At 40.3% G+C, this 13,318-nt stretch overlaps 1 protein-coding gene across 12 annotated transcripts in view; it reads right to left on the bottom strand.

Annotated features, from left to right (window-relative positions):
• The window catches only part of APBB2 (amyloid beta precursor protein binding family B member 2), a 425,552-nt gene that overhangs the window by 297,252 nt on the left and 114,982 nt on the right, over positions 1 to 13,318 (bottom strand). For 10 of the 12 annotated variants that reach the window (XM_053577900.1, XM_053577905.1, XM_053577896.1 and 7 more), the window contains exons 1-2: positions 12,508 to 12,526; positions 9,480 to 9,636 (exon numbers count right to left, since the gene is read on the bottom strand). The gene's annotated coding sequence lies outside the window, so the exon portion shown is untranslated. Of the gene's footprint in view, positions 1 to 9,479; positions 9,637 to 12,507; positions 12,527 to 13,318 lie in introns of those variants that run through there. The other 2 variants (XM_053577899.1, XM_053577898.1) reach the window with 1 other exon arrangement.

Below are 13,318 nucleotides of genomic sequence, written 5' to 3'. Positions count from 1 at the left end.
CTGAAGATAATATCAGTTCTTCTCATTCATGACATCAAGCAGCAACAGTGTTGTTTTGGACTTTTCTATATAATAAATCCAAATAATGACAAACTTACAAACGCACACACATATAGAAATACACAGGCATATGGGTGTGCTTTGGAAACCGTCTCCTTTAATCTCCTAAATAGATTAAAATTCCTACACTGTGGTTCCAAACCTTGACATATGGGAATTATCATTCCAGGCATGGCTAAGTTTAAAAGGGTCAGATATCAGTACAGAAGTTGTAAAGAAAGAGAGGAAGAAAGACAAAAATAAATAGTACTGACTTGTATGAGCTGCTTATAAAGCCACTTTAGGAAAATAGTTTCTAGAATTCTTATGAAATTAGAAAATGCACATCATTTACTGATTATTAAAAATGAAACATCAAGGGTCCACGCCCGTGGCACAGTGGTTATGGCACCAGCCACATGCACCGAGGCTGGTGAGTTCGAGCCCAGCCTGGCTCGAATGACAATGCAACAAAAAATAGCTGGGTGCTGTGGCAGGTGCCTATAGTCCCAGCTACTTGGGAGGCTGAGGCAAGAGAATCACTTAAGCCCAACAGTTGGAGGTTGCTATGAGCTGTGACACCATGGCACTCTACCGAGGGCAACGTGAGAGACTGTCTCAAAAGAAAAAAGAAACATCAAGTATTCCACACTGAAATATACAGGGTATCCCAAACGTCACCTCTAAAGTCACTACACATAGAAAAATGGAAAATTGCAGCTAAATGCATTTTTTTTTTTTTTAGAGATAGAGTCTCACTTCAGTAGAGTGCCGTGGCATCACAGCTCACAGCAACCTCCAGCTCTTGGGCTTAGGCGATTCTCCTACCTCAGCCTCTCCAGTAGCTGGGACTACAGGTACCCCCCACAATGCACAGCTATTTTGTTGTTGCAGTTTGGCGGGGGCTGGGTTCGAACCCACCACCCTCAGTATATGGGGCCGGCGCCTTACTCACTGAGCCACAGGCTCTGCCCTGCTAAATACATCTTTTAAAAGTATTGATTACAAAATTTTACAAAATGTTTACAAAATATTCTCTATGCATTGGCCACCCTTTGCAAAAATTTTGTGATGAATATTTTGTAAATGAAGGTACGTTTAGCTACCATTTCCCATTTTCCCCATGTGTGGCAACTGCAGTGCAAGGCACCCCGTAGGTAAGGGATAAGGGATATCAGAATGGGCTTATTACTCCCTGGACCACTGCTGCCTACATGCTAAAGAAAAATGTTCATCTTGATATTTATCATTCAATTTCAGCATTCAAACTAAGACTAAAATCACATCATCGAGAAACAAATAGAATGTACCAGACAAGCCTACCTAGATTGAAGAGTTCTATCGGAAGAGTTTAAGGGATTCAGCTCCTTTTACCTGTGACCTTTGTTTAGGGGTTTTAGTTAAGAGAAAAGCAAAATGTGGATAGAGAAGCCAAAAGATATTTAAAAGTCAAACTGGCTTTATCTGTGCAGCAGCCATTACTTCAAATCCAAACAGGCAGCTTTTCTCAGCAAACAGTCTTCCTGATTAGCAAGCAGACTTGGGAGACGTCCGTGGCCTCCTCCAGCCTTCTGGTCTGAAAGCGAATACAATTCAGTCCAAAGCTCCTTTTAAAGCAAACAAACTGAGTAAAGGTACACCTTCAGATGCACGCCAGCCAGGCGGGGTTCTCTGTCCTTCAAGTCACATTTTGGAAATACCGTGTCCTTTCTATTTCGCAACTCGGTGTTTTAACTCCTAAGCTTTCATGGAACGTTAGCTAGCTTAACACATCCTTTGCCCCTCTTTCCATAAAAATTACCTACTTCCACTAAACTCACAGAGGACAAGAAAAACTGACAAAGGAACATTAGAAGAAAAGACCACAATGTTTTTAAAACATTTCATGTGTTTTTACAGGATACATTGAAACATAATGAAGGCTGGGCCTGGTGGCTCACACCCGTAATCTCAGCACTTGGGGAAGCCAAGGCAGGAAGATAACTTGAGGCCAGAAGTTTGAGACCAGACTGGGCAACACTCCAAATCCACAAAAAATTTAAAAATTAGCCAGGCGTGGTGGTGTGTAACAGTAGTCCTAGCTATGGCTTGACCCCAGGAGTTTGAAGTTGTAGTGAGCTACGACCTCTGCACTCTAGCCTGGGCGACAGACATCTCTTGAAAAACAGATGAAAAACAAAAAAACAAACAAAAAAAACACAACATAATGAAAACTAAAACAAAACAAAAAAACACAACATAATGAAGCAAAATGCTACATTATTATACTGCTCAACTAGCGCCTGATTTCTTTTCAGGAGAGAAAATAAATAAACATAGTTAGAAAATTCAAATAATACAGGAAGAAAAGGAAGGTTTTCCAGTGTATTAATGGTTGCCCTGTATGTCTTCTTATTTAGGAAAAACATGTGCATAGCAACATGTGCACCTTCTAAATAAACTTACAAAACAGGGAACGGTAATCAAATGATTCCACGAAACACTTTTTCATTTTATATGTGTGTATGTTTGTGTACGTGTGTGTATATCTCAGAGATCTTTCCACAAAAGCACGCATACAGAGCTACTTCATTCTTTACAAAATACGCTGCAACGTAACTGGTACAAATATCTCAGTATAGTTTTAGGTGAACCTATTTATGAAATGGCTGGTGATTTTAAGTGCTGACACATATCATCAAATTGCCTTCGAATTGGGCCTACTTTAGAAGATAATTTAATTTACAACAATAGTCCCTTTTCCGTATTATGTTTTAATTATTACAACTAACCCGCTTTTTCTCAAACTGTACCACAGAACTGCGGGACAACCAGCCCACAGCAGTCCAAGTCAAGCTCTTCTAGACAACACAGACTCCATGAACCACACTATAGCTCAGCTGGAGGTTGGCAATCACAGCTTTGCAAAGGGTTCTGTGCAACTTAACCTTTACTTTTTGTCTAAGAGCAGACACAAGAGCAGGAAAAGAAAGCAGGGATGGCTCAACACCTGCTAAGTACTTAACTAAGAATAGCTAAAAATATTAGGAAAGCAACAGAATGACCAGAGTCTCAAACCATCATTGAGTTAAACACCTGGGTCCCTCAACAATGAAAGATTCTAGGGGCTCCCAGACAAGGACTGCAGAATGGGGGTGAGGGGTCCAGGAACACCCAAGGCTTACCTTCTCCCTTACTTCTCCAAGCAGCTGTTTGGGAGACTCTGATCCTCCCAGCAACCAAAATACCTCTGGGTAACTCACAGCCAAATCGATGAAGTGGATGGCTGGGCCACAAACGTGGTAATAAAACCAAGGATAAACTTCCCAAACATGCCCTGCTATCTCATTTCCACCTCTGAAGATCCGATGAGATTTTTCCCTCAGGTAAAAATGCTTAAAAATCCTTACCCACCGACTATCTCCTATCTCCCACTAATTCATCAAAAATAACAGAGGGACTTTACCTAATAATTGCAATCAGTGTAACCTGGCTTATTGTACCCTCAATGAATCCCCCAACAATAAAAAAAAAAAATGCCACTTCCCCGGATTAACCTATATTCAAATTAAACATTGCCTCCATGGAAATTTCAAAGCATTCTTTTTTTTTATAAATTCTTTAAATTAAATTTCTTTTAAAAATTCCATATTTCTATAACACTTGGGACCTTTATTATCTCGTAAGTTATAATAATGATGAAAATATATAAAGACAGATACGGACAGAGCGTTTGCTATAGGTCAAGCACTTTCTAGGTGGTGCTTTTACTTACACAGTATACTCTGGAGTTTAAGGAGTAAAATCTAGATTTAAATTTAAATTAGTGGATATAAAACTTGGACCAAAAAATCATTTGGTCTCTATAATCTTCTCTATAAAATAGGATAACATTACCTCTCGCACAGGATGCTGTGAAGATCAAATGAATCCCCCTTCTCCCTGCAGCCAGCTACATACATTCAATAAAGTGTCAGCCCAAAAGGGCTTATATTAATATTTTGGCTATCTCGCCCCATGACACTTTATTTTGTTCTCTCCAGCAACTACCATAGCAGTCTTCTTGGGCCTCCCACACAAGATAGTGTTAACAAGTTCACTTGGAATTTAACTCAGTTCCAGTAAAGTAAAACTAACTCAACATCCTTTATCACTGATAAGTTAATGCCTGCTTAAGTCCAGTGGTCGTTTTCAATCCTATTTCAGAATCAAGGGTCTAAAGGTGTGGTTGGAACTACAGACATTTTATTTCTATTTTTTTTTTTTTTTTTTTTTTTTTTTTTTTTAGGAATAGACTCTCAGTTTATCACCCTCAGTAGAGTACCATGGTGTCACCGCTCACAGCAACCTCCAGCTCCCAGGCTTAAGTTATTCTCTTGCCTCAGCCTCCCAAGTAGCTGGGACTACAGGCACCCGCCACAGTGCCCAGCTATTTTTTGTTGCCCTTTGGCCGGGGCTGGGCTTGAACCTGCCATCCTCGGCATATGGCGCCAGTGCCCTACCCCCTGAGCCACAGGCGCTACCAGAGACATTTTGTTTCTCAGATAAATCCTTAGTAAAGTCACTAGTTACCATCTTACTTTCGTGGGCACTTTGACACTTTAACCAGACACCAGAAAAGAGCCACCACAGAAGCAACCTATCTGTAACCTTAAGTGCCCTCAAGAAAAAAATCACCCTCAGGAAATCCAGCAGAGAATAATAAGATTCTATAATCTGTCCCCAAAGGACCTCAGCTTCATGATGAATACAGTAAAAAACTATTTTCTTTCATTTTTACAAAGTATACACCAGCAACCTGCACAGAACAATTTTCTATTGCAAGCCAGACGGATATTGATATTCATTTTTTATAAGTTACTGGATTGCATATCGTCTATGTAAAAACATCCAACAGACTATTTATTGTTCATGAATGAGGCACAGGATCAATACTTATCTGAGCAGATAATCAATTTGGAAATTCCAAAAATTTTAAATAGTTACCATGGACAGCATAATCAAATTAAATGTTTTATTCATCATAGATCAGCATGAAACTGAGAAAATACTACTTATTCTTTCATCAGTAATTACATTAAAATAACCGAATATATGTCATTCACATATGGTATCTGAGAAGCCTTCTAAAGGAAAGCTATATTTCACAGATTATTTAACATAAAAAAATATAAAGACGAACAAAATATCAAAAGATGTAATATTCCAAATTCTTTTTTTTATTATTATTATTAAATCATAGCTGTGTACATTAATGCGATCATGGGACACCATACACTGGTTTTATAGACCATTGGACACATTTTCATCACACTGGTTAACATAGCCTTCCTGGCATTTTCTTAGTTATTGTGTTAAGACATTTATATTCAGGCGGAGGGAGTGTGATTGGTGGGTTACACCTGCGGTGCATCTTACAAGGGTACATGTGAAACTTAATATTCCAAATGCTATTAATGTATTTATCATGAACATCCTCATTGCAAATTTATATACACATTACATGTGGTTTCTACTAATGAAAGCAAATTCCAGACACTCTTGTTATTCTTGTCTTAGCTCAGTGACTATGTCTAAGTTGATTTGATTTTGCTTTACCTCCAGTCAAACAAGGATAAACAGTCCAGAGCCTTCAGAAGTGCAACTGTAACACAACTCAAACTTCAGAGGCTCAGTCATTCTGCACCCCTAACTTCAAGTCAGCAAAAGGCTCTCTTCAAAGCAAACTACGGTTAAGAGCTTACAGTCACCCAGCCATAATTTTGTTTTAGTTCCCAAAGAAAAATAAGACCAGTAAGATATCCTCCCAGCACTTTATACTACACTCCCATAGTGTCATTCTGTGAATAGGTCAGAGATGTTCCAAAGGGCACTAAAGAGAAAGAAAAGATGATTTAAAGTAACTGGGTTCACAGATCATAACACCCATTCCCAGGGTCCTAGAAATATAAATGAAAACGTAACGGATGCCTTTTTTAAAAAGAAACAGTAAAAAGAATAGCTCCATGTTGCTCTTTGGATGTATTTTTATAAAGTGACATTATCAGCTAAAGGACTACCCAGAAAAGTAAAGGGGCCAGGTAGGAAACATGTCAGTTTCCATCAAGCCGGTCTGCTCTGGTTGAAATGAGAAGATTACGAAGAAAGCAGGAAGCAGATAAGCCAGCCGGAGAACTGAGCCCTCCGGGAGCTGGGAGGCATGGCCTGACCTACTAATGGGACTGCAAACAGGCTCCAAATCGGGCAGTGTGATTCTAATCCTCAATCAAAGCCCAGTGGCCATGGTCAGCTATATGCCAGAGAAATGAAACGTCTGCATTTCACCAAGACCAAGTTTAGATATTTTTTCACATTAAAAACAAGTCATGTGCCAAACAAAATTATAACTTTATTAGGAAACAAATAAGAGAAAATGGGCAACAAGAATCCAAACAACACAGCAAAGCTCTGACTTTTTAAAAATTTCCTTTTCAATTTTTATGCATTCATATTTTTTACATGATTGTAACTAAGGAAAATATACAAATTTGTAATCTTCACGTTTCTAATATAATTATCTCAATGTCTAAGCACAAAAAGACAGCGAACATTTTAATTTCACCATGAAAATGTCCAATTTTCCTAGAACATATAGAACCATGCTATGTTATCTAACCCAACCAAGACAACTTTAATTCATATTCTTTATTTTGTAAAATAATAGTTTTATGAAATTCTTATTTTTTTTGTATGAGACCCAATTCATATCACTGCCAATGAAAATGCTTGACATAATAAACCAGAGTTGTAAATCCTTGATTTAGTAGTTACTGGCAATGATTAAAACAAAGGTTGAAAAATTGAACCTGTTTTACTCAAATGTAGAATGGACACAAAACTGCTACCATTGCATAGATTTCAAATAAAAGATACAGTGACTTAGAAAATGCATCTAGATTGATTCCACTTTGTTCTCTACCTTTTAAGATTCCCATAATAATTCCAAAGAGAAATCACTGGAGACTAGTGCTTTTACCAGAGTAACTCACAAAGTAACGGAAAGGAAGAGTAGCACATATATAAATATATTTTTAAAAAGGAGACTTACTGCATCTTAAGTCCATCTCTTGAATGAACTTTTTCATAGAAAAATGGCACTGCAAAAACCTAAGTACAGGGTAGTATTAGCATAAGGATAAGCATATATACCAAAAGAACAAAACTGACAAAACAGAAACAATCCCTTGCATTTCTACTCAACTGATTTTCTGCAAAAGTACCAAGACATGTCAGTGGGGGAAGAACAGTGTTTTCAGTGACTGGTGCTGGTGCTCACATGCAAAAAAAATAAGATACAATGAAGGTACACCCAAGTCTCACACCACACGGTGAAATTAACCCAAAATGGATTAAAGACCAACCGTAAGAGTTAAACAAAAATGTTCTAGAAAGAAAGAAGAAAATCTTTGTGAGCCTTGCTAGCCAAACAGATTTGGAGAAATGAATAACAAGAGAAACCAGCTTTGGGAGTTACAGTTATACTTCCTGCTCAATTTTCCTGTGACCTACGCTTCCCTCCCAAATAAAGTCTATTCATTTTAAAACAAGTAAACAATGTTGACTATAAAATAGTGATAATAAAGTCTATCATGCAAAAGAGGAAATAAACATTTGAAGACTCACTGAATGTACTCAATTCTGCTGAGAACAGAAAGCCAACCGAGGTTTTGGTGAGAACAGCAGCTGTTACCCTGTGGTGTTAAATAAAATAAACTCTGCATGACTTTCTGATAACTTCTCATTTGGCTGCTCCCTAAACAATTGTTTTTACAGTAAATAACAAGATTCCACTACTAGCAAGGCTCTGAAATTATCTTCCTTATCTGCAATTTTCTTTAACTCTAGGCTCTGGAAAGCCTCCCTTTTAGACTCAAAAAACAAGTAATCGAATTCAATGCATTTTTTAAAATGTTCCTGAAGACTAAATCCTATTTCTCCTTTGTTAAACAATAGCCCGCTCTGCTAGCCTCCCCACCACCCAGAAGAATTCATAATTCCATCTCTGCTCCCACCGAACTTTGTTCTTACTTCTGATGATGTGTGTCAGCTACGTGGGTATCTGTCTGGCCTATCCCTTACACCGTGCCCTAGAAGACGGACTATGCCACAGTCACCTTACACCAAGACCTCGCATCTATAGGGCACTGCCAATCAGGATGTTTTGAATGTAAGTGACAGACACGCAACTCAAGCTACACTGCCAGGAAAGAAAACAGGAGATGCTGGGTTTAGGCGCTGTAAATTGGGGACCAAAGTGGTATGTGTGTGGTGTCCCTCCCTCCTTCCTACCTCCTTTTCTCCCTCTCCCTGCTCTGATTTCCTATACGTTGACTTCGTTCTCAATAAGGTTTTCTCTAAATGGTACCGAGAATTTGCCACTAGCAGCGCCAGCCTAACAAACACAAAAGGACTACTAGGGCCTCTCCGTAACGGACGGTTGTGACTCTACTGGCCACACTTATGTCACAGTTCCACGACTAAGTCAATTGTGGTCACCTCCTCCAACAAATTATAGTCAACATGAGGTTAAGGGCAACTGCCTAGGGAAAACCTGGGTGATTTATTAAAAAGGAGGAGGATAAGGACGCTGGGTGAGCAAAGCCAACAGACATTCACTCAGAGGTTCTCGAAGACTGTTGACTTAATCCTTTCTAGTATTTATTAACTGCTTATTACGTGTAAAGCTGAATTACCCAATGAATCCCTGATAGGAATTGTTTGCAGTGTCTGTCTCTGTACAGTATCTGTCCTCAGACTGAATTATTTTCCACTTTACTGCCACATAATGGGGTTATCTACGCTGTTTCATTCTTCTGCTCCACAGTGAGGCTATTTTACATTTATTTAAGCATTTCTCTTCCCTTGTCCTACCTGAGTATCTTACGGCCAAATGTACACAGTGCAGAAAACGAACGTGTGGGTAGCTTTTGTTTGAGGGAAGATAAGGGTATACAAGATCTTGCCAAGCAAACCAAGGGTGACAGCTAGAATTACCCCCGCAAAAAACGGCAGGTCTCCATGACCCACCCTGCATAGTGTGAAAATACAAATGAGTGCAGATCTCGGGGAGCACCGAGGCAACTCCACGAGGTTAGACTCTGCTTTCTTTACAGAATAAAGCCAAGAGCATTGAGAGCATTGAGGCTGACCTCCGGTTGTAGCTTCTTTGATGTTTGCACCGAAGATCACCCTCTCCTCTGAGAGAGGAAAGGAAGATAAAAAAAAAAGGATGGGGCAGAGGAGAAGGGAGGAAGAGAACAAACAGTCCACTGTACACAGACGGTCAGGACATCTCTGCCATTTACACAATGCTGGGAATCTCTCAAATAACTGGGAACAATTATTTGGGGTTGTCTCCAAAATGCTTATGAAAGGAATGAACGATTTTTCCTTTTATTCAGCCTCTCTTATCTTATACCAACCTGATTTTCCTTAAGTTACCGTCTTGCCTCAGCTTTTCACAGGACCTTTCTTTTATGGATTTTCCATCCAGCAAATGTTTCTGTTCCACGGCTGGGCAGATCCGACCACAGCATGCTTGGCGACAGACCCCAGCGGCTCACCCACAGACACTCGAACCTGGAGGGGCAGAGGCCAGAAGCCATTAGAAGGACTCGTATTCACAAACATTCTTTCTTTCCCCTCTCTCTCAAGGGTCTATCTATTGGGCAAGGTAACATCAAACATCTTCCAAATGCTTAAAATCATTAATGAACAGAGACAATAGCTTAGCAGGTATCCTAAAACCAAATCTGGACCATTCGCGGCGGGGGAAGTAGGGGGCAAAGTATTTAATCATTATTGAAAAAGTTTGGCCTAATGACTATGCTCTGCTTATGGAAAATTTAAAAGCCAGATGCTTTAATTAACCATGGAAAGCACAAGCTACAACTAAAATTTCATGAACACACTGATCTACCCCATGGAAAACCACAGGAATGTTCTGGCAGGGCTCAGTCTGAATTCTTGGGACACAGAGGGCTGGAATCATTCCCCTCAGGAACTCAAACAGAAAATTAACTTGCTCAATATGTTTTAAAAAAGTAAAGTGAAACCCAGATTTAATCTCAAATATAAAACATTTCAGGACTTCAAAGGGCACCACCAAAAGATACAGAGTGGGGGCGGGGGGAGCCATACAAAATTCTAACATGCTTCAGGATTTAGATCGTATCCACAGTGCAACTTGAACGAGGTATGACAAAAAGTTTTAGAGGCTAAATAATCCAAAGGGAAAACTAACCTTTCATTTCCTAATAGAGGAAATTATATACAAAACCAACATTCAACAAGTAAATCACAAATACTATCAAATGTGTAATCTATCGGGGCAAAAGGAATCCCTTAACTATTTTACTGCCAAATATGTGGCCTCTACCAGGCTTGGGCTGGAAGAAATCAGGACACTCGGAAAAAGTGTTAAAATAACTTACGCTCACCGATGTTGCAGCAAGAAATTCTGGCACAGAAAACTCAATGAGGGAATCTTATGGAAAGCAATTAGTGAATAATAAGAACTAATAGATTAGGAAGTCTTCATTTGTTATATACAGTAATAATCATGACAACATCTGCATATGCCAAATATTGAAAGCTTATTCAGGAGGGAGCAGGGCAAATGTTGTTCTCAGATACGGGGCCCACAATTCTATTTCTGTAAGTCGAAACACTCCCTGCCACATGTGTGCCAAGCACAATATTACACTAATCTCTATTCTCATTTGAAACCCCAGGCCTCAAAATCATCTCAAAAGGAACGCAGCAGGAAAAAAGCCAGATATCAAGTAACACGCAGATGGTATGATCCGAATTTTGTTCTACAAACTTGAGTGTGTATAATCTGACGACACTCATGTGTGAACAGCAGCATTTCTAGGTTATAGAATTAGAAACTATTTGTTATCTACTCTTTGGTATTTTCCAGATTTTCTACAATTACCATGTATTACTTGTAGAGTTACAATATTTAAAAATAAAGTGTTTGTTTAAGAATATACGTGTAAAAATACAAATCAGACACGAGCCGTCTATGCTATCGTAGCCTGATCTGTGGTTTGCCTCTTATCTGAATAAAAGAGCCAGTAAGTTGGGTGGCGCCTGTGGCTCAGTCGGTAAGGCGCCGGCCCCAGATACCGAGGGTGGTGGGTTCAAACCCGGCCCGGGCCAAACTGCAACAAAAAAATAGCCGGGCGTTGTGGCGGGCGCCTGTAGTCCCAGCTGCTCGGGAGGCTGAGGCAAGAGAATCACCTAAGCCCAGGAGTTGGAGGTTGCTGTGAGCTGTGTGAGGCCACGGCACTCTACCCAGGGCCATAAAGTGAGACTCTGTCTCTACAAAAAAAAAAAAAAAAAGAGCCAGTAAGTTAAGAAGCATTATTGATCTGAACTCAGCAGTTCTTAATTTAGAAGTTCAGACCCCGAGAGCCCAGTAACACTAGCAGTTTCCTAGAAATAAATTCTTATTCTGCAAACTTACCACAGACAAAAGAACATAGTTACTTCCTTCCCTTAACTGTGGCATTCAATCTTCCATCATTGGCTACCACATACAACTGTCACTTAATTAAAAGAACGCCTCCTGGTGTTACTTAATGGTTTCACAGGAGCAAGGGTGTGCATGACCCCTCCCACACTCCATTTCTGATACTCCTAGCATCCCCCCAAAACACCAACAATGATGCTGGGATCCTGACACTAGAGGCCTTGGCAACCATCACTCCAAACAGCCCACACCCAGAGAATGGGTAACATGTCTCTCCCACAGCCATGCAGGCACCAAGCAGCGATGAGAGTCCATATCACCTGCCTCCCCTTCAACCTAAGGCTCTTTCCAACACAAAGACCCCCCAGCATGCACTCCTGGAAATAAAGTTTGTATGAATCACATGCACACGCTAAATTCTTATCAGCAAAACTAGAAGAACAGGGAAGACATACATTCCACCAAGCATAAAATACATGCAGAAATAAAAAGTGAAGACTCAACTCTAGATCAAAACAGACATGGCTGTGCCCAGAGTATGTTCCATCAAAGAAAACAATGGCTGCTCTGTGCTCGGGCAGCAGGTGTGCTGACCAGAAACTGCCTATCACACCGAAAGCTTTCTGGTCCTACCACTGGCCCTTCTGCTAACAGTACAGTCCCACTGCTCACTCCAAGCAGGACAAAAAGTTGCAACAAGATAAAATGCCACTTGCACCAACCACCTGCGAGAGGAAAGATCTGTGCACACCCGAGCTAGAAACAGGTCACTTACAGCATCAAGTCTGGGCCTCTTACTTCCAAAACGACCCAAGTCTTAAGAGAAAGACATTAGCGGTTTTGAAAATTAAGAAAACAGATAAGAAGTAAAATAAAATCATCCTAAGGCTTCTTATCTTACATTGTATACAGCCCTAGAGAATGACCAGGCCTCTTCTCTTCTCAGAATTATTTCTCTGAAATATGCTCACCTCCACTTCTTTCCTGGCACCTGCCCTGGCTGTCCCCACCATACCCATCAGAAACGCAGGAGTCTCGTGCCATGTGAAAGCCTAGAAAGCAAAAGGAGAGTGGAGGGCAGATGGCAATGACAGACACAGAAACGCCCTTTACTGAGCTCACTCCTTGTCATCTTTCCCTACTGAACGACAAAGGCATGAACTGTGAAGCTGCTAATCAAAAAGCCACATCCACGGGTGACGCCATCCAGCTTCGCGAAGGGCCTGAACAAACACAAAGGCTCTGTCCCGCCTCGATGCAGAAGCCAGGCACTGGACGAAGAAAACGATTTTTTTCCCACCCAAAGCTCCTCTGAAATCCCCACCCACAGTCCCATGACGGTTCATGGAGGGGAGACAATGGCCGCAGTTTGTTTATTCCCTTCCAGGCTTCAGTTCTAACCTTAATGTCTACAATGGGCAAAAGGAATTAGGTTCTTTTTGATGTTTCACAATGAAATCATGGCTTTGTGATTTGCTGAGTATTGTCCAGAGTAACTCTGAAAGTCAATTTGTAAGATAAAAATAGTTTAAATGTAGCCCTCTGATAAAATGAACTCTGACCTACAAACCACAAAATGAATAAAATCTTGCTCAAGTCGCAAACTATCTTTCTTTTTTTGTTTGTTTTGTTTTCTTTTTGCAGTTTTTGGCCAGGGCTGGGTTTGAACTCGCCACCTCCAGCATATGGGCCCAGCGCCCTACTCCTTTGAGCCACAGGTGCCACCCGCAAACTATCTTTCTTAACAGAAGACTAAACAGAAATTAGAATGAGATCAGTGTC

Source organism: Nycticebus coucang, chromosome 23, assembly GCF_027406575.1.
Source record: "Nycticebus coucang isolate mNycCou1 chromosome 23, mNycCou1.pri, whole genome shotgun sequence".
Lineage (NCBI taxonomy): Eukaryota > Metazoa > Chordata > Mammalia > Primates > Lorisidae > Nycticebus > Nycticebus coucang.
The sequence above is the reverse complement of the archived record's forward strand: the minus strand, read 5'-3'. Positions and strand labels throughout refer to the sequence as shown.